We start from the raw sequence: 22,178 nt of genomic DNA, 5'->3' as shown, positions 1-22,178 counted from the left end.
GGTGACGCGCGCCGGCTGTGGCTCAGGGTCCCCGGCTCTCGCGTAGGGATAACGTCAGGGGTGAGAGTTCGCCGTACGAAGTTCACGCGAGGACTCCAGTGTCCCTGGCTCTTAGGCTGGCGGGACCTCAGGTTTCTCTCGCGTTTTCTCCCTCGTGCGGCGGCGGCTAAATCCGCGAAGGCTGTATCCCGAGCGCGGGCCTGGCGGGGACCGGCATGAGGGGTTTCGGTCGCAGCCAGTTCTTGGGAGGCTCGGGGGAGGACGTTCCGGCTTTCACCGGCGCCGACGGCGGCGGGGCGACGGAGCGCTCGATCCTTTCCGCTCGTCTAGTGGTTATCTGCTGCCACGAACGCGTGCTGTGGAGCCTCTCGTGGAGCCCTTGGGGCTTGCACTCTGGTGGGGGGCAGCCATTAGTTGCAAGCATGGGGTCACTAGAGCGGTGGTCTGACCCAGAACAGGGGAGGTTTCTCTGAGGAAGGCAGTGTCTTGAGGTGACAGTGAACTTCCAGGGAGGGAGCCTCTAGTTTGTTCGTATGATAGATAACCAGCATCTGGCGAGCTGATGCAAAGCGTCAACTGTGCCGTAGGGAATATATCTGTGACTAAATTAGAATCTCTTAATGTTGCCGTGAAGTGAGACAGGTTGCCAATGTTGTATCACACAGGTAGGAACCAAGTGCCGTGAGCTCCGGATTCTGAAACTCTTTTTGTCTCATGATTGAGTTAAGACACACGTAGGAAACATTCGTGTTATATATGCTGAATTGAAAACGTCATACCTTGGTTTTATTATGGTATGGCTTTCAGCTACTTGAAGGCACCTACTTGGTCTGGTTCACGCCCATATTTCCTGGAACAGCCTTGGAGCTCAGCTCAGTAGGAGCCCAGTGATGTTAAATGAAGACATAAGTGATGCAGTAATTGTGGGGCTTCAAAAATAAGGGGGATAACCAGAGACTTATTTAGGATAATTAAAATGACAAAAGAGCCCGAGGGACTTGAATATGAAGGTAAACCCGAAGTCATTAAGCCCCGTGATTCTGGAAATACAAAGGCTAATAGCAGCAGGGAGCTGAGCGTATTCATTCCTGAAGGGGATTTGTACAAATCAAAGGAATGTTAGCTTCATTTGCACATTTCCAGAGAGTGAGATTTGGGATCTGGGAGACTTGAGTGCCAGCCTCAGGCTAGCCACAAAGTAGTCTTGACCTTGGGTTTTACTTCTCAAAACTTCACTTTCTTCATCTGTGAAATGGGGGTAACAGTGGTGCGGTTAATGAGGAAAATGTAGGTAGAGTGTTAGCACAGTGCCTGGCATGAGTAGTGTGCACTCTTACTTTAAAAGTTCCTGTGCTGTGTGCATTGTGTGGAAAGAGGCAGACCCTGCCCTAGTTGTATGAGAAATTCTCTCTTTCTGATTGGTATATAGAAGCCAGATCTTGGTAAATGATAATGATAAATATCTGAAATAATCAATGCAGAAGATTTTTTAATGGAGGTTATTCTGTTATACTTCTTTCCGTGTTGTGTTGCAAGAAAACAGCAGTGACAGCTGAAAAACCATTACGTCTTTCATCATGCAGACCTAATTGATAGCAAATGTACATCATGTATTATTCTCCTTACTCTGTCATTTAGAAGTATAATTGATGCAGAAGACTTTAAAAAATTATTTGGGTTCTCATGCATTAAACTGACCTACTTGTAATTTATAGAAGGAAAGACAGCACAAGAAGTGTCTGCCTAATTTGCTAATTTCTGCCCTTTGGAGAGCCTTTGTAACTTATGTTCTAAGTAGAGGTTTACACACGATCAATCGTATCTACTGTAGGAGAAATGCGCTTCTAAACTCACGTCTATTTAAGCTGAGACCCAGTTTAAAGCTACACTACTCTTTTTTATATTCTTAAAACTACTTTGTGATCTTTATGGAATTTTTTCTAAAATTTTGAGAAAATTGGTAATAGCTACAGAAATTTTAAAACCAGAATTCAAAGTCACCTTCAGCAATTATATTTCTTGGTGTGTATATTTTGTTGGGTATTGTACTGGATTTAGAAGTTAAAGACTTAGTTCTTTCCCTGAGATGATTTACAGTCTGATTAGGTAGAATGAAAAGATACAGAAAAACACTAAAAACAGTCTATGGTAAGTGGTTTCAACACAGCCTCAGGTAGATACAGTGAGCGAGCAGTTTCAGAGAAGGCTTCTTGGGACTGGGGTTTGAGTGAGTAAGCTTTGAAGAATGACTAGCTTGTAAATAAATGGGGAGACTATTCCAGAAAGAGAAAACAGTGGGCAGAGGAATAGCAGTAGACTATGGGATTGTAGCTCTCGCATGGACAGTGAATGGGGAAATGGCAAAATTTGTGACTAAAGCAGAGTCAGAATGATGGGAAGTAGGCTTAAGCTACATTGGGAAGGACTTTAAATGCTAATTAAAGAAGTTGCACAGTATTCTATCAGGTGGCCCTTGAAGGTTTGGGAGTAGGATGTTGACCAGAATAGTTAGAATATATTTGAGGTAGATGATAGTGTAGTAGAATGGTTAGAAAGGGAATATCAGAAAGTTAAAACCCATTCAGTGTTTAGCTCATTATATTATTTGTATTGAAGCCGTATCTGTGGTCTTAAGGATATGGAAGGCTGCCACATGCAGTGGCCTCATCCCTCTACCTCCTTGACAAGAACCACTATTTTGAAGCAACGATAGTTCTTACAAAGCAGTTCCCAGGCAGAGTCGTCAGGGACCCAGACCATCTTAAAATCCATGTTAGAGGACTGCCCTGCAGGGCTACTCAATATGCCACAGCTCTGTACATTTTACATTTTGTAGATTCATGGAATAGTACTTAAGGTGTTTGTTTTAAACAAAAGTAAACTTCCCAGGCACATTAATAACGTTTTAAAGTTTATTTATTTATTTATTTTGGTAGAGAGTGGGGGAGAGGCAGAGAGAGGATCCCAAGCCAGCTCCATGCTGTCAGCATGGAGCCCGATGCAGGGCTTGAACCCAGGAACCATGAGATCATGGCCTGAGCTAAAGTCAGAGGCTTAACTGACTGAGCAACCCAGTGCCCCAAAAGTTTTGTTTAAAACTAGGTAGGAGCTTTTAAATAAACCAAGATTCTGTGGCAAAAGGTAATTGGGCCCCTTCCTGGACTGCTTATTTAAGTCTATCAAGTGTTTTGTGAGAAATGCTATTTCTCCCCCCAGAAGGAGCAGCTGCTAATCGTATCAGGCCACCATGTTCTGCTCAGGTATGATAGTTTCTCTTTTTCACAAGTTATATATGCCAGAACATTAAGTCTGAGGTACCTAGTCCATCACTCTGCCCTTTAGGAAGAGTAGTTCTAAAATGCAATCTCAAAACTCTCCACATGGGGGGAAGTCAATGTCTCCTGCTTTTATATCATTGGTTTCACTCAACTATGTAAAATATTTTTCTATTAGTAACGAGTATGGCAGTAGGATTTGTGTGTTTAGATAGTGATATTTTCTGTGGTGAACAAAAATACTATACTTGAAACATTTTAGTCTTGAATTAATTTTTCCACCAATGCACTAGGTATTATTATTGTTCTGGGCAGCAACATTCTTCTTTTAATTTTTTTTTTTAACGTTTATTTTTGAGAAGAGAGAGACAGAGCAGGAGAGGGGGAGGAGAGAGAAAGAGGGAGAGACAGAATCTGAAACAGGCTCCAGGCTCTGAGCTGTCAGCACAGAGCCTAATGCGGGGCTCGAACTCACGGACAGTGAGATCATGACCTGAGCCGAAGTCGGACGCTTAACCAACTGAGCCACCCAGGCACCCCCCCCCGCCTTTTATTTTATTTTATTTTATTTTATTTTATTTTATTTTGGGCAGCAACATTCTTCTTAAGAAGTACCAAGGGGGAAAAATGTGGTGGAGTGGAAAGGGGACTGGCCTGTGTCCCCAGGACTGCTACATGCATGTAGTTGAGAGACACGGATTTGAATGCTGCCTTGAATGTTTATTACCATTATGACCTCAAACAAGTCATTTAGCCTGTTGGAACCTCAATGTTTCATCAACAAAATGGGGATATTAGTAAGTTCCTTAGAGGGATGCAATGTATGATCTAAATAACCCTATTTAGATCTAAATAACCCTATTTACCAAGAACAGTGCTTAGGATATATCAGACACTCCGTACATGATAGTTCCCCTCTCTAATTCAGTCCCCTTCCTCTTGCTGCCATATTCCTAAGCACTAGCCAGCAATGCAACCTTAAATCACTTTTCTTCTCTAGACCTCTAAATGTCCTGAACTGTGCCATTAAGTCACACTTTTCATTTATCTTTGCTCAGCCTCACCTTCCATTCCCCTGATATCCCCACTAACCCTTTTCACTGAGAGCACTGAGAACTTCTCTTACCTCTTCCTTTGCTCCCACATCTGGACTTACCTGCATCCACCTCAGTCATTTCTTCTGGTCTTGAGTGCCTTCCTCCCACTGAACACCAATTCCTGTACTGGATTCCATCATTTCTTGCCACCTCATCTATCAATTGTTTGCTCTCTCTGTAATTGTGTTTGCTCTCTCTTGTTATGGGCTTTTCCTACCCAAGACTCTTCTACTTATAGAAAAAGTCCCTTCCTAGCTCCTTCATCCTTCCTGTAGTTATTTTTCTATTTTCTCTCTCCCAGGTTTAGGAGGAAAAAAAATATGTGTGTTATTTCCATATCACTCTTTGCTCAACCCACAGGTCTCTATTACTGTCACTACTGAGACTACAATAGTGAAGAACATCTACTCTCTTTTTTCCTCTTGGGATCATCTCATGTACCCTCATGGTTTTTTACTGTCATCTGTATACTGATGCTGTCTTCTCTCTCTGCCATACTTCTTACCTGAGCTGTAGAACCCTACACTCAGTTGTGTGTTGGACATCTCTACCTCAGTATTCCACCGATTCTACAACATGTCCATAAGTGAACTGGATTAATCATCTCTTTCCCCTCCTTCCCCCTGCTGTGGACACTCCCCTCCCAATAAGCCTGCACTTTCTCCTAAATTCCCTGACTTGGCTGGTGGAACGGCTATCCATCCCATTAACCAAATATGAAACCTGGGTAAATCCCTGACACAACTTCCTCCTTTCTCCACATCCAGCCCATGACATCTGAGCAGAGGACTGAACGACGAGGGGCCAGCCCTATGAAGCTCTGTGGGGAGATCTAAGGCAGGGATGGCACTCTGCCTTTGCTCTCATGGTATTCTGCTCTGACCAAACTGGCCCAGATTTGCCTGACTCCTGTATGCAGTGATGTTAAGAGGATTATTTATACAGGAAAACTTTTTTAAAAAAATTTTTAATGTATATTTATTTTTTAGAGGGGGGAGGGGCAGAGAGACAGAACCCAAAGCAGGCTCCAGGCTCTGGAGTGTGAGTGGGGGAGGGGCAGCCTGCTTCAGATTCTGTGATTCTTCAGATTCTCCCCTGCTTGCTCGTGCTTGCACTCACTCTCTCAAAATAAATAAATAAACATTTCAAAAAATTTATATAATTTTATATTCCGTATAGTTTGTTGTTAAATATGCCCTTCAGTAGAGAATATTTGGTTTTATATCTTGATTTTTTAAGTTAGAAAACTTACAATCTTATATAATCTATATAACTAAAAAGATTGACTTATTTTTATGATCTGTATTTGCACAGATATGTTAATAGGTTATACAAAAACAGAATTGATCACTGGAAGCAAAAGCTTTCTGTTTATCCCAGGCAAACAACTCTTTCCACCAGGAGGGATAAACATAATTTTCTGCGTGGGCTCCCTAGCTGCTTCCTGGCACTCGATATGATGTTGAGTACTGTGGTCACATGTGAACATTGGGTTACAAGCACCCTGGCAGGAGAGCCTCTGTTACGTGTATCTTTGTACCACCCACAATGCTAACCTAGTGGTGTCCTGCACATAAGCCTCCAGTGGATACTGGCTGAATGACTCACTGTTGTCTCTCTGCAGAGGTCAGTTCCTCAGTTCAGTGACGCAGGTTGCATTTCAGCTACTGGGGCTGCAATATCCAGGTGGGGGCTGTGGACTCCTGTAGCCTCTTAATTCTCTTGATCACCCACCATTTACACAGTCGCCCTTTCAGAACCCTCCTCCCTTCTCCCCCACTGCTTTGGATGGTGATTGCTTCTCTTCCTCCCCTTACTCTATATCTCTCAGCCATGATTTAGGGCCATTTTTACAGTCTGCTCATTCCCTGAGAATGAGGTACCTCTTCTGGGAGATACTGCCATCCTCAATGGCACTGCAAATAGGTTTGTGTTGACTGATCTCCAGGCTCTCCAAGTCATTTTGCCCTTATCCTGATTACAAGGCACCATCTGTCTCCATGGCTTAATGAATCGAGGGCTCATAAATATAGCTGATATCTAAATTAGATCCAAATCACAGTGAAGAAAGGATAATAGTCTCCTTCGCCAGAGATGGGTGGGCAATTACTTTTATGGCTTTGGAGAAAAATGGATTATGCAGATACTTCACGCAAATTGGTGGCCCTGAGTCACTGTCTCTATATGCTGATGCTTTTGCTCAGGGACAGTAACTTGCCTGCCCTGTTTCAGGAGAAATAGAAAGATTATCTACCTGACCCAAGTTCACTCAGTGAATCAGCAGTCAGATTCTAGCCATCATAGTCCTTCTGCTACTTTGGCTTATGAGGGTCAAAAGAATTTTTCAAGCATGAAGAATATTAAAATAACCGTTAAAAAACTGACCTAGTAACCTTGGCCTGTTGCCTAATGCAGTATGGCTGATAAGAAGGAAATCCCTTGCAGTGAGATGGCTGAGTGTTAAGTGTACTACACAGGTTGTGATTTTTCTAGAAATTGCGGGGGCGGGGGGTGCTGTTAAACAGTTTTAAAAGATCTATTGCCACTTCTGGTGAATTTGTTCTTACAGTCAGTGGGATCTGGAATCCTTGAGATCCATGGGCTACAGTGAGTGAGTTGTCTCTGGCCTCCCCCTTACCTGCAAGTATTTTACACCAGAAGGAAGCAGAACCACATGCAGCTACCCAAACAGCCTGTGCTACACCAACACATATGCTCACTGCCTACCATTCTCTAGGCACATTGCCATACACTTGACATATCCACGTCTCTGATCATTAAAGCAGCTCTATCATGTAAATATTATTATCCCCATTTTATACGTGAGGAACCTGGGGATCAACATAATTAAGTAATTTTCATGGGTTTCCATTGAGGCAGAGGCAGGATTTGAACCCAGTCCTGTTTAGCTCATGTTGTTTCTGCAATGCTTCCTTGCCGTTCAGTGCATTTTTTTGCCCTCCCTATGCTTATTCTCTGTCTCCTCTTCTGTTTCCCTTTCAGAATCCTTATCAATCACAAGGGTTTTTTGAAATATAAAAATGTGTGTATATATTATATGTACATACATGATATATTCACAACACATGTACTTTTATATCTATATACCCATATAGATGTAGATATTTATAGACAGATATAAATAGATATATAGATGTATATAACATTAAATGAGGAAAGATATACCCCTCAAATGTTAATGGTTGTTTTATCTGAGTAGTAGAATAATTTGTGATTTTCATTTTTTCTTTGCGTTTTTGTGTCTTTCTCAAACTAGTATTATTGTCATCAGGAAACAGTTTTTTAAATCTTTCCCATCCTTTCAAATTCATATGCTACTACCTTTGTGAGTAAAATCTTTCCTGATCTCCACACTAATGCTACTTTCTCTTTTGAAACACACTCTCCCCAGCACTTTTTTTTGTAAGATTAGTTACTTATTTTGAGAGAGAGAGGGAGGGGGAGTTGCAGAGAGAGAGGAGAGAGAAAACCTCAGGCAGGCTCCAAACTGCCAGCGCAGAACTCAGTGCAGGGCTCAGACCCGTGAACTGTGAGCCCATGACCTGAACTGAAATCAAGAGTACGATGCTTAACCGGCAAGAGCCACCCAGGCGCCACTCCCCAGCACTTTTATTGTCTTGGGTCATTTCCAGCATTTTGCTTTGTATTCTGTGTAACCACAGGTCCCCAGGTCCCACAAATTGATAGAGGAAAGGAGTCGGGGAGGCGCAGCTAATGATAAAAAAGGTAACGGAATAGCTGTTGCTCCATTAGGAAAGCTAGAATCTTCCTGCTGTATCCACTATATCCCAGACTTTTTGGTCTCATCCCCTCGCTGTGGTCCTGGCCATGTCTCTTCCACATTGCTGTTCCTATGACCTGAGTCAGCCATGATGCTCACTCTGTGTGTGATGCTGTCCCCTCTCCTTCACTTGGTACCAAGCTAGGCCCCATTATTCCATCAACTTCACACCATCTAGACTGTGCCTCTACCCTTCATCACTTTGCTGAAGTGGGACCATCTCCCACCCAGGTTGTACCTTTTAAAAGTTATTCGCCTTCCCCTCATTTTCTTAATCTCTGATATAACCTATTGCATGATGACTCATGTTTTCCGGCTCCTTAATACATCACCTCGCCAGCCTCCTTGCCTAGAAGAACTTGCCCTGAGATTAGGTTGGGAGCCCGAGAAATCTGGCCCAATCCTTCCCTCTCCTTAGTCAGGGGCCCCAGATGGAAGGGTGCACAACCACTCTCTTGTCTGGGAAATCGAGCTGTGATTTTGTTCTATAATTTATTCTAGTGTCTCTCTCCTCGGTGGCTTGTTAGCCTTCATCTCACCAGTCATTCCCTTTCCAGGAAGGCCTGTCTGCAGCAACCAGAACTGGAAGCCTGGTGGCCCGCTTGACATGCCCTGTGCTTGGGTAGACAAGCAGAAGCAACCCTGCTTGGGCTGTCATCAGTCCACCGTGTCCTCTTCTAAGCCTCTCCATTAACTTCTTGGACAGGAGCTGAGGACCAGTCAACTTTGTACACTCTGTGCACTCTGAAGCAGCTCTTAACATAGGATGGTAAGAGCTCCATAAACTTTTGCAGAAGGAATTACTGAAATCTATTGAATTTTGTGCTCTGCTTTTCTTTCTTAACATTATTGCAGCAAACAATCAAATAAAGATGATTAGTCCCACTTTGTTCTATATTAAGTATATCACACTTATTCTAACTCCATGACTTATTTGAGTTTTAAAACCTTGAGATATAATTCATATACGGTAAAATTCACCCCTTTAAAGTTTACAGTTTAGTGGTTTGTTTTTTTTTTAATGTTTATTCATTTATTTTTAAGGGGGGAGAAAGAGAGAGACACAGCTCAGGGAGGGGTAGAGAGAGGGAGACACAGAGTCCAAAGCAGACTCCAGGCTCAGAGCTGTCAGCACAGAGCCCAACGCAGGGCTCGAACTCACAAACCATGAGATCATGACCTGAGCCGGAGCCAATGCTTAGCTGACTGAGCCACCGAGGTGCCCCTGGCATCCTTTAACTATCACTCCCCCTTGCCCTCTCTACCCCAGAAGCCTCCAGTGACTATCAGTCTACCTTCTTTCTCTATAGATTTGCCTGTTCTGGACATTTCATAAAAATGGAATCATGTGACATGGACCTTTGTATCTGGTTTCTTTCACTTAGCATAATGTTTTCAAGGTTCATACATGTAGCATGTATATGTGTTTCATTAATTTTTGATGGCTAAATAATACTCCGCTGCATGGATATTTCACATTTTTGTTTAGCCATTCATCAATTGATGGACATTTGGATTGTTTCTGCTTTTTGGCTGTTATGAATAAAGTTTTATTTATTTAACAAATACATGTTTTTTTTTCTCGAGACCTAATGATTTCAATTTTGGGGGTATATACGCCTTGGTGGATCATATGGTAACTCTATGTTTAACTTTTTAAGGAACTGCCAAATTGTTTTCTAAAGTAGCTGCATCATTTTACATTCCAGAAGCAATGTATGAGGGTTCCAGTTTCTCCACATCTTTACAAACGTGTTATTGTCCATCTTTTTATTATAACTATCCCAGTGGATATGAAGTGGTATCTCATTGTGGTTTTGATTTGCATTTCCCTGATGGCTAATAACGTTGAGTTTCTTTTCATGTGTGCATTGGCCATTTGATATTTTGGTAGAACAGTAGAACATCCTCCAGACTGATACAAAGGGCCTATGTAATCTATTGGCCAGTGAGAAACAGGGCATGCAGTCTGTCCAGTATGCCTTGGGGTGTGGCCCAATAGCCCTTGCCTGAGGTGGCACTGGGCACAGTCCTTGTCAGCAGCCGTGGGTCGGAATATTTTAAAGGCAAATGCAATCTTTTTACTATTTCCCAAATACTTCCGGGACCTCTGCATCCTGGTTTACAGTGGACCTATTCTACTGCATCACATGGAGTCCACATTTCCTCCAGCAGAAGAGCCCTGCCCAGGCTAGTGCACCTGCTCCATGCTCGCCTGGCAGTGTGGGTGGGGAGTGAGTGGACACGTGCCATACTTGGACAGCTGCATCAGGTTTAGTGCGTACACCCCAGTTATCTTTCCATAGGTCTGCTCCCCACAAGGCTCTATTTCACACAGCCCAGCTTCCTTTGTGCCTTTGCGGGACCCACGTTGTCAACCCTTTTCATGCTGCCCAGCTGTCAGTAGCCAAATTGGTGAGCATGGGTTCATGCATCAACACAATCCATAATGCCCTCAACTCTGCCCAGTGACTACTTTGTCTAGTTCCTACTTTAAAACAAAGTACATTGGGTCTAGTTGGATGGCAGAGGAATGCCAAATCGGCAGGTTTCCCTGGCAACTGCCATCAGTATACCCTGTGTCCTCTGAAGGCAAGCCGACCCTTTTCTTTACTTAGCGGAGGGGACACATAATGGCAGCAACTTCTGGAAGTTGGGCTGGATTGACATAAGTGACCAGCCCTAGTAATGAGTGCAGTTCATGAGACAGCAGGCTGGTATTGAAGTGCTCCTCTGCAGTAAGTAAGTGTGCCATTTCTGGAAGGTGCTTACCTGGGCACAGGCACTCTTAGGTTTGTGGAACGTGTCCTAAATCCATCCTCCTATTGGCAGAGAGATTTGTATCACCACAGGCAGTTCAGCAGTCAGTCCTTCCCTGTGTGCAGTGCAAGATAGACAGCTAATAGTTGTTTCCCGATGGGGCTATACCTTGTTTCTTTTCCATTTCTTGAGGCTTGTTGTATGGCCTAACATGGTCTGTCCGTGTTAGAACGCTCCATGGGCACTTGAGAAGAATGTGAATTCTGTTGTCATTGAGTGGAGTGTTCTACTTATCTGAGTTTCTAGTTACTCACTTTTCACCTGATAAAACACTGGTCATCCTTGGAGTTCCGGGTCCAAAGGATCTTGTCGGTCAGGCCTTCTTCTTAAGTCGGTCACCACTTAAAACATACAGTTTCCTTGTTTGAACTTCCATCACTCATAACTGTGGTATATGGATAGGCGAACACCATAACGGTATTATAAATTCCATCAAAAGTCAGTCTTTCTGTACTCGGATGTTACGGGTTTCTTTTGTGCAGGGACCATGTCTTAACTCTATCTCCACATCCCTGAAAACTTAACTTTTTTTTTTCAAGAATTAAATTTTTTTCTTCTAAAAAAATGGAAGCAATAAATCATAAAAATATCCTTGAAAAAAAAGTCTTTGAAAATAACTTTTCATCTCTTCCAGGGGAGGAAAATCCATCACCTGGTTAGCACCAGGTGGTATCAGTAGTTGATTGATGTTTTTCTTTTTTTTTTCTTGATTTTTTAAAATTTACATCCAACTTAGTTAGCATATAGTGCAACATTGATTTCAGGAGTAGATTCCTTAATGCCCCTTAGCCATTTAACCCATCCCCCCTCTCACAACCCCTCCAGTAACCCTCTGTTTGTTCTCCACATTTAAGAGTCTCTTATGTTTTGCCCTTTCCCTGTTTTAATATTATTTTTGCTTCCCATCACTTACATTCATGTGTTTTGTATCTTAAAGTCCTCATCTGAGTGAAGTCATATATTTGTCTTTCTCTGACTGACTAATTTCGTTTAACATAATACCCTCTAATTCCAGCCACATAGTTGCAAATAGCAAGATTTCATTCTTTTTGATTGCCGAGTATACTCCATTGTATATATATATACCACATCTTCTTTATCCACTCATCCATCGATGGACATTGGGCTCTTTCCATACTTTGGCTATTGTTGATAGTGCTGCTATAAACATTGGGGTGCGGGTGCCCCTCTGAAACAGCATACCTGTATTCCTTGGGTAAATACTTAGTAGTGCAATTGCTAAGTCGTAGGATAGTTCTATTTTTAATTTTTTGAGGAACCTCCATACTGTTTCCCAGAGTGGCTGCACTAGCTAGCATTCCCACCAGCAGTACAAAAGAGATCCTCTTTCTCTGCATCCTCACCAACATCTGTTGTTGTCTGAGTTGTTAGTTTTAGCCATTCTGACAGGTGTGAGGTGATATCTCATTGTGGTTTTGATTTGTATTTCCCTGATGATGAGTTATGTTGAGCCTTTTTTCATGTGTTGGTTGGCCATCTGGCTGTCTTCCTTGGAGATACTTACCCATTTCTTCACTGGATTATTTATTTTGGGGTGTTGAGTTTGATAAGTTCCTTATAGATTTTGGATACTAACCCTTTAACTGATATGTCTGTTGCAAGTATCTTCTCCCATTCCGTCCGTTGCCTTTTAGTTTTGCTGATTGTTTCCTTGGCTGTGCAGAAGTTTTATTTTGATGAGGTCCCAATAGTTCATTTTTGCTTTTGTTTCCCTTGCCTCTGGAGACGTGTTTAGTAAGAAGTTGCTGTGGCCAAGGTCAAAGAGGTTTTTGCCTGCTCTCTTCTCGAGTATTTTGATGGCTTCCTGTCTAACATTTAGGGCTTTCATCCATTTTGAGTTTATTTTTGTGTATGGTGTAAGAAAGTGGTCCAATTATATTTTTCTGCATGTCACTGTCCAGTTTTCCCAGCAACACTTGCTGAAGAAACTGTCTTTATTCCATTGGATATTCTTTCCTGCTTTGTCAAAGATTAGTTAGCCATACGTTTGTGGGTCCATTTCTGGGTTCTCTATTCTGCTCCACTGATCTGTGTGGGAGATACAGGAGAGAAGCATCAAAGGAAAAGACTTCAAATTGGAAGGGCTGGAGAAGATGCAAGGCCTTAGGACATGTTTACACAGCTGAACGTGGCTGTGGCTCCTAAGGAACACCTAGACCCATTAACATTGTCCAGAGCCAGATCCTCCTTCACACCTGACCCTTCCTAGTGTTATAGAACCCAATTAACTTGAAATTCAACCTTGAAAAGCTAAACCATTAGATTGATTAACACACTTGCTTAGCTGATTTTATGCACATAGTCTTTAGCAATTATCCTAATAAAAAGAAGCTTCATTCTGGAGTTGGGGCCTCATTCCCGCTCAAGTATGAGGACCTTCACTTAACTGCACTTTGTTTGTGGACTCATCTTTTGCGACTCTGGCCATACTCCCTGCAACAGATCTGAGTGTTTTTGTGCCAGTACCATACTGTCTTGATGATTGCAGCTTTGTAATACAGCTTGAAGTTCGGGATCTTGATGCCTCCAGCTTTGGTTTTCTTTTTCAAGATTGCTTTGGCTATTTGGGGTCTTTTCTGGTTCCATACGAATTTCAGGATTGTTTGTTCTAGCTCTGTGAAGAATGCTGGTGTTATTTTGATAGGGATTGCATTGAATATGTAGATTGCTTTGGGTAGTATCAACATTTTAACAATATTTGTTCTTCCTATCCAGGAGCATGGAATCTTTTTCCATTTGTGTGTGTGTGTGTGTGTGTGTGTGTGTGTGTGTGTTTGTGTGTGTGTGTCTTCTTCAATTTCTTTCATAAGCTTTCTATCGTTGTCAGTGTATAGATTTTTCACCTCTTTGGTTAGATTTATTCCTAGGTATTTTATGGTTTTTGTGCAATTATAAATGGGATTGATTCCTTGATTTCTCTTTCTGTTGCTTCATTATTGGTGTATAGGAATGCAACTGATTTCTGTGCATTGATTTTATATCCTGCGACTTTGCTGAATTCATGGATCAGTTCTAGCAGGTTTTTTTGGTGGAATCTTTTGGGTTTTCCATATAGAGTATCATGTCATCTGAGAAGAGTGAAAGCTTGACCTCCTCCTGGCCGATTTGGATGCCTTTTATTTCTTTGTGTTGTCTGATTGCTGAGGCTAAGACTTCCAATACTATGTTGAATAACGGTAGTGAGAGTGGACATCTCTGTCTTGTTCCTGACCTCAGGGGGAAAGCTCTCAGCTTTTCCCCATTGAGGATGAGATTAGCGTTGGGTCTTTCATATATGGCTTTTATGATCTCGAGGTATGAACCTTCTATCCCTACTTTCTTGAGGGTTTTTATCAAGAAAGGATGCTGTATTTTGTCAAATACTTTCTCTGCATCTATTGAGAGGATCATGTGGTTCTTGTCCTTCCTTTTATTAATGTGATGTATCACACTGATTGATTTGCAGGTTTTGAACAAGCTCTGCATCCCAGGTATAAATCCCACTTGGCATGGTGAATAATTTTTTTAATGTATTGTTGGATCCAGTTGGCTAACATCTTGTTGAGGATTTTTGCATCCATGTTCATTAGGGAAATTTGTCTATAGTTCTCCTTTTTAGTGGGGTCTTTGTCTGGTTTTGGAATCAAGGTAATGCTGGCTTCATAGAAAGAGTTTGAAAGTTCTCCTTCCACTTTTATTTTTTGGAACAGCTTCAAGAGAATACATGTTAACTCTTCTTTAAATGTTTGGTAGAATTCCCCTGGAAAGTCATCTGGCCATGGACTCTTGTTTTTTGGGAGATTTTTGATTACTAATTCAATTTCTTTACTGGTTATGGGTCTGTTCAAATTTTCTATTTCTTCCCGTTTCAGTTTTGGTTGTTTATATGTTTCTAGGAATTTGTCCATTTCTTCCAGATTACCTATTCTATTGGTGTATAATTGCTCATAATATTCTCTTATTATTGTTTGTATTTCTGCTGTGTTGGTTGTGATCTCTCCTCTTTCATTCTTGATTTATTTGTTTGGGTCCCTTCCTTTTTCTTTTTGATCAAACTGGCTAGTGGTTTATCAATTTTGCTAATTCTTTCAAAGAACCAGCTTCTGGTTTCATTGATCTGTTCTACTTTTTTTTTTTGGTTTCAATAGCACGATTTCTGCTCTGATCTTTATTATTTTCTGTCTTCTGCTGGTTTTGGATCTCATTTGCTGTTCTTTTTCCAGCTCTTTAACGCATAAGGTTAGGTTGTGTATCTGAGACCTTTCTTCCTTCTTTAGGAAGGCCTGGATTGCTATATATTTCCCTCTTATGACTGCCTTTGCTGCATCCCAGAGGTTTTGGGCTGTGGCATTATCATTTTTATTGGCTTCCATGTGCTTTTTAACTTCCTCTTTAACTCTTGGTTAGCCCATTCATTCTTTAGTAGGATGTTCTTTAGTCTCCAAGTATTTGTTATCTTTCCAAATTTTTTCTTGTGGTTGATTTTGAGTTTCATAGCCTTGTGGTCTGGAAATATGCACGGTATGATCTTGATCTTTTTGTACTTGCTGAGGGCTGATTTTTGTCCCAGTATATGATGTTTTCTGGAGAACATTCCATGTGCACTGGAGAAGAATGTGTATTCCACTGCTTTAGGATGAAATGTTCTGAATATATCTGTTAAGTCCATTTGGTCCAGTGTGTCATTCAAAGCCATTGTTTCCTTATTGATTTTCTGTTTAGATGATCTGTCCATTTCTGTAAGTGGGGTGTTGAAGTCCCCTACAATGATGGTATTATTATCAATGAGTTTCTTTATGTTTGTGATTAATTGATTTATATATTTGGGTATTTGCACATTTGGAGCATAAATGTTTACAATTGTTAGGTCTCCTTGGTGGATAGACCCCTTAATTATGATATAATAGCCTTCTTCATCTCTTGTTACAGTCTTTATTTTAAAGTCTAGATTGTCTGATATAAGTGTGGCTACTCCGGCTTTCTTTTGTCGACCATTAGCATGATAGATGGTTCTCCATCCCCTTACTTTCAATCTGAAGTTGTCTTTAGGTGTTAAGTGGGTCTCTTGTAAACAGCATATAGATGGATCTTGTTTTCTTATCCATTCTGTTGCCCTATGTTTTTTGATTGGAGCATTTAGTTATTGATGTGTAGAGTGAGTACTGAAGGATATGAATTTATTGCCATTATGTTGCTTGTAGAGTTAGAGTTTCTGGTGGTGTTCTTTGGTCCTTCCTAGTCCTTGTTGCTTTTGGGTTTTTTGTTTGTTTGTTTGTTTGTTTGTTTTTGTCTTTTCTCCCCTCAGAGAGTCCCCCTTAAAATTTCTTGCAGGGCTGGTTTAGTGGTCACAAACTCCTTTAATTTTTTTGTCTGGGAAATTTTTAATCTCTCCTGTTTTGAATTGACAGCCTTGCTGGATCAAGAATTCTTGGCTGCATATTTTTCCGATTCAGTACATTGAATATATCCTGCCACTCCTTTCTGGCCTGCCAAGTTTCTGTGGATAGGTCTGCTGCAAACCTGATCTGTCTTGCATTGTAGGTAAGGACTTTTTTTCTCTTGCTGTTTTCTTGATTCTTTCCTTGCCTGAATATTTTGTGAATTTGACTATGATATGCCTTGTTGATGGTCAGTTTTTGTTGAATCTAATGGGAGTCTTCTGTGCTTCCTGGATTTTGATGTCTGTGTCTTTCCCCAGGTTAGGAAAGTTTTCTACTATGATTTGCTCACATAACTCTTCTACCCCTTTCTCTCTCTCTCTTCATCTTCTGGGACCCCTATGATTCTGATGTTGTTCTTTTTTTAAAAAAAAAATTTTTTTTTTAACATTTATTTATTTTTGAGACAGAGAGAGACAGAGCATGAACGGGGGAGGGGCAGAGAGAGAGGGAGACACAGAATCGGAAGCAGGCTCCAGGCTCTGAGCCATCAGCCCAGAGCCCGACGCGGGGCTCGAACTCACGGACTGCGAGATCGTGACCCGGGCTGAAGTCGGACGCTTAACCGACTGAACCACCCAGGCACCCCATGATGTTGTTCTTTTTAATGAGTCGCTGATTTCTCTAATTCTTAAATTGTGCTCTTTTGCCTTAGTCTTCCTCTTTTTTCTGTCCTATTCTCCATAAGTTTGTCCTCTATATTGCTGATTCGCTGGTCTGCCTCATCCATTCTTGCCACCGTGACATCCATTCAAGATTGCAGCTCAGTTATAGCATTTTTTATTTCATCTTGACTAGTTTTACTTCTTTTATCTCTGCATAAAGGGATTCTAATCTATTTTCAGCCCCAGCTAGTATTCTTATTATCATGATTCTAAATTCTGGTTCAGACATCTTGCTTGTATCTGTGTTGATTAAGTCCCTGGCTGTCATTTCTTCCTGCTCTTTCTTTTGGGGTGAATTCCTTTGTTTCATCATTTTGAGGGAAGAAAAGGAACTAACAAGCTAAAAAAAAAATAAAATTATAAAATTAAAAACAACACAAATCAAAACATATCAAATAAATTATGCTAGATCATAGGTGCATTTTGGTGTGGTTGTTGAAAGGAGCTTAATAGATTAAAGAAAAAAGGGGAAAGGAAAAAAAAACGAAAACGTTGAAAATTAGAAAAAAATGAATGCAATGAAATAGAATGAAATGATGGAAGTAAAATAGAATTTGAAAAATTTACAAAAAAGTAAAAAATATAGTAGAAAAAATTAAATAAAATATTTTTAATAAAAATTGAAAATAAAAATAAATTTTTTCTCTATCTGTATTCAAGAAAAAGAAAAAAAATTGAATAGATGGACCTGCAAACAGACTGAAATACAAGTGAAATTACATCATTTTCCCCTAGAAGTCAAACTCCGAAGCATTTTATGGTTCGTAAACTAAGGAGGTGGAGAGACTTGTGGTGTTCCTGAAGTGTGAGGTTGGTCCACTTGGGTGGGGCTTAGTGTAATGGCTCTGTTCTCCACGAGATGGCGCTCCTTAGCTTACTGGGGTAGATTGTTGTGGCGCTTGTAGGTGTGTATGCGCGTGCGTGAGAGGGGTGAAAATGGCGTAATTCAGCTATCCAGTCTCTAGTATTGGAACTCTGTTCTCCCTGATCAGCAATCTTGCACCCATCCTTTGTCTCCGGTTTCTGTCCACTTGCTGCTTTTATACTGTCTGTGACCAAGCCGTCAGGTTGTGAGGCAGCACCTCCCTCCTGGGTCTTATCTTAGATGCGGTGGTGTTTCCCAACCTCTCACTTCTGAGGGACTGCGGCTTTGACCCACTTAGACCTTCTGATGGAGGGTCTCACCGAGCAATGGCTGAGTGCTGGCCACACCCAGGAACATTCGCTGGACCTTGCTGTTGCCGATGCACAGAGACTGAGGTCTGATGCAAGCCCGCCCCAGAAAAAGTTCACGCAGTTGTGTTGCAGCAGCATTTCAGGGATTATGGTAAGTCACAACACACATCTGGCACCAGGCTTTCCCCTTAATGTCCTTGTTCCAGTACCAGTGAATGTGGTTGTTCTCTGGGGTCTGCTGGGACCTTTGGCTGTGGGGAGGCTGCACAGCCTCTACCAAATGTCCTCCCAGCAGGGGAGCCACCTCTCTCAAGGACCCCCGGACCTTACTCTCTGCTCTTGAGGATTTGCCCTTGCCATCAGAGCACTACCAGGTATCTAGCTGTGGAGTTTCAGACTCTGTTTATAGAGTCTTAATGGAATTTAAACCCTCTCCTTTCTTCTTTCTCCCTTTTTTGTTCAGTTCCTGTAGCTGTTTCCACTTTTCCACTTTCTTTCCAGGTGCTTTGGGGGGGGGGTGCTTTTTCCATACTCTCCCCCACCTCTGTCCTTTCTTTGCAAGCAAAAACAGCTCCCTGCCCTCCAAGGCTTCTCTCTCCCCTGGTTCACCTCTCTGCACTGTGTACCTGCTGAGTTCTATATTTCAGGTTGTGCAGATTGTTGTGTTAATCCTCAGATCAGTTTTCTAGGTGTGCAGGATGGTTTAGTGTTGATCTGGCATCTGGCTGTATTTCATGGACGTGAGACACAGAAAAAACTTCCGTCCTCTTCCACCATCTTGGCCCCACCCTGAAAACTTACTTCTCATGGTAACTTTAAAGCATTCTTATTGAAAGGATAAAAGAATTTGGTGGCTATTGAACCCCCTTAAATGTTGAGCTCTAGGCCGCGTACTGTAGAGACTAGAGCAGAAGAAACACAGTATACTCTGCCTCTGGGGAACTTGTAGCTTAGTTAAGATGACAGTTTATCTACATGAGAAACCGTGATCACAGTATCTGACCAGGTGCCAAGACAAGGGCCTTAGGAGTTTGGGCTTGTCCGCTTTGTCTCTCTCCATACCTGGGAAAGAGTCCATAAAGAGTTTCAAGGTTGGAATCCTGATTTCCAGCTGTTAGTCACTGTAGAATCTTCTGGCAGCTGGTTATCTAGCCTCCACTTGGACACTCTCACCCACAGGGAGAAGCCCCAACACTCTCCACTTAGGATTTGATGATGTTGTTTGCCAACTTTGGGCATCGAGAGAAAATCAGATTGCTTTTTGGCCTAGATGTATGCATCTTTCAATCTTTGCCTTAAAAGAAACTACAGGCCTGAAAAAAATGTGTGTAAAGTCAACAAGGAAAGGAAAATAGCTCTAGTCAAAAGGTTGAATTCCAATGAGATAAGTCAATGGGTACTCACATGCTGACGTTAGCTAAGGAATGTCAAATCAAATTCATCCTGAGAGGGTCACTTCTGGGGGGACCAAAATGAATTATTTTATTGCGGACTGTTATCCTTCCAGAGCCCATGTGTATGTGAATGTTCTGGGAAGGTCTGAGGGTATGAGATTTAGAGAGGTGAATTCATTCCATATACTAGTTAGACATTTTATTCTAATTCAGGATAAAGGCTGATAATTTTGGAGCTAATCAGATATTTCTCATCAGGAATGCAGTGTGATAAAGAAGGTTTTCAAGCCAGAATGTAAAACCCTTCTCTAGTAACTTCTCAAAATAGATTTATAATAGGAAATAAAATTATAATATGAAGTACAATACCTGCAATTGTGGTGGTGCCAGTTAAATAAAACAAGGGGATAATACAAGGGCTGGCCCACGGTTGTATGTAATAGTAGACAAAATGCGTGGTGTCTTTATCACCATCATCATGGTCATGTTGATTTACAGCCACCGAGGGAGAGGGGAACACTAAGCCATCTGATGTTGGAGAATTAGAGAAGGGACAGAGCAGGTCTCCTGGTGGGTAACAGATGTGAGCAGGGTGAAAAAGAAGAGATAAGGTCAGCGAAAGGGCCATCGAGGTTGGAATGTGTAAGATACATGATTTGATCAATGCAAAGTACCCAGAAAGTTGCACACCTGGGCTTTGGTAGAGGCAAGGGACAGGAAAACTGCTACCCCTGTGTCCACCTAGGTGTGTCTGGACTCTTACAACTTTCAAACAAGATTAGTTCACTAGAAGCAAATAAATCATCCACATGACTGTGCTCCAGGCAATCACCCCTACTGAATTGATGACTAAGGCAGTCCACCTATGACTTATCAGAAATTCTCTTCCCAAGGAGGTAAGGAGGGAAAATGGGTGTGGTGGACCAGGAATTATGGGCAATTCTAGGTGAGCCAGAGTGAGTCACCTTCCCCAGTTGACTTCTGGCTAATACTGGAGACTAGGTCAAGGGCTTTTGCTTCTGCTGCTCATTCTTTTCACCTTTTCCCCAAATCCTTGCTCTGTCAGCTCTTCGATTTTTCTGATAAGGCTCTGGAGCTGGAGCAGCTCTAATTTTATAGATAGGGCTCCTGAGACCCAGATTGGAGAAGAGATTTGCCCTAATTCCTATAGCACATTGTTTTCAGAGCTGAGAGTGGACCGCCTCTTGACTACCAGCCTCTTGCGCTCTGTCCTCCACCATGCGGCTTTCCTCTTTGAGTCTTTTCCCCATTGTTCCAACTGAGAGGCAAAAAGGACACAAGACATGGCAGAAACTTGAAGAGGTTATCCCTCAACTGTGAAGTGCCCCATGGAACATATAGAGACTAAGGAGGAGTTTGGGAGCAGAGTCTCACCTTCCATGACCCTATCCTCAAGGGAAAAATCCAGTTTCAGGTTACAATTTCTAAAGTGTAAACTCTGAACTAATGAACTCTGTGATGCTTTCATCAATCTCTAATATTTTTCTTTTGGGATTTCTTTTCAAATTTTTGTTTTCAGTATCCCCCCTTTTAAGTAGCTTTTTTAAAATAAATTTTTTATTAAGTATAACTAACATACCATGTTACATTAGTTTCAGATGTACAATATAATGATTCAACAATTCTATACATTTCTCGGTGCTCATCACATTAAGTGTACTGTTAACCCCCCTTCACCTATTTCACCAACCCCCCCCACCTCCCTCTGGCAACCACCTGTTTGTTCTCTGTATTAAACTTCTAAAAGTTTTTTATCTTACAACAAGATCCATATTTCTCTCCCCTGATGAATGTCGTCTTTCCTGCCTGAATGTCCCAAGGCCTCTCTTCCTCCAGTGAGCACAAAAAAACCTTGGAGGGTCCTTAGGTTGAATCCAGTATCAAAGGGAGTGTGCAATTTGCCTATGTAAAGAATTGGAAGTCCTCATCTCTCCTGCTGATGAGCACTCCCCTCCTTCCTTTTGCAGTACAGTCCTTATAAGCGAAAACATCTTGCTTTTAAATCTTTTCTGTACCCCCTTCTCCCAAAATTTGGCCTAGTCAATGAAGTATAGAACAACACAGACTCCAAGAGGAGCAGAAGTGTAATGCAGGATGAAGCAAGTGCCTGCTAATGAGACCCCTTAATTTCTTACTTTTGTGTTCTCTTCTTGGCCTGTGGGAGCCTTCCACTCCTGGAGAGGCTGCATCTAAACTCCTACCCTGGGCTTTTCAGAAAGGCTTTGTTGTTTCAGGAAGCATCATAAACTAAAGCTGGCTGTGTATCTGTTTGACTATCTGTCTGGCCTCTGTTGTACCTTTCAGGTCTCAGACTCCTCAGACTCCTCAAAATCAAGTGTACCTATTTCTCCTCAGGCTAGATAGGTAAGTGTTCTGTAGATGCTCCTGTCTGGGTCAGGAAGGCAACTCCAACTTCCCCCAAATCAGTTACTTTAATTTTTTTTTAAGTTTATATATTTTGAGGGGTGCCTGGGTGACTCAGTTGGTTGA

At 41.8% G+C, this 22,178-nt stretch overlaps 1 protein-coding gene across 11 annotated transcripts in view; it reads left to right on the top strand.

Annotated features, from left to right (window-relative positions):
* The first annotated feature begins 62 nt into the window (after positions 1-62).
* The window catches only part of ACKR2 (atypical chemokine receptor 2), a 59,208-nt gene continuing 37,092 nt past the window's right edge, over positions 63-22,178 (top strand). For 2 of the 11 annotated variants that reach the window (XR_006207276.1, XM_042955775.1), the window contains exons 1-5: positions 63-131; positions 3,217-3,260; positions 8,056-8,119; positions 8,732-8,943; positions 21,993-22,052. The gene's annotated coding sequence lies outside the window, so the exon portion shown is untranslated. The other 9 variants (XM_042955781.1, XM_042955776.1, XM_042955780.1 and 6 more) reach the window with 9 other exon arrangements.

This window comes from Panthera leo, chromosome C2 (assembly GCF_018350215.1).
Source record: "Panthera leo isolate Ple1 chromosome C2, P.leo_Ple1_pat1.1, whole genome shotgun sequence".
Classification (NCBI taxonomy): Eukaryota; Metazoa; Chordata; class Mammalia; order Carnivora; family Felidae; genus Panthera; species Panthera leo.
The sequence above is the reverse complement of the archived record's forward strand: the minus strand, read 5'-3'. Positions and strand labels throughout refer to the sequence as shown.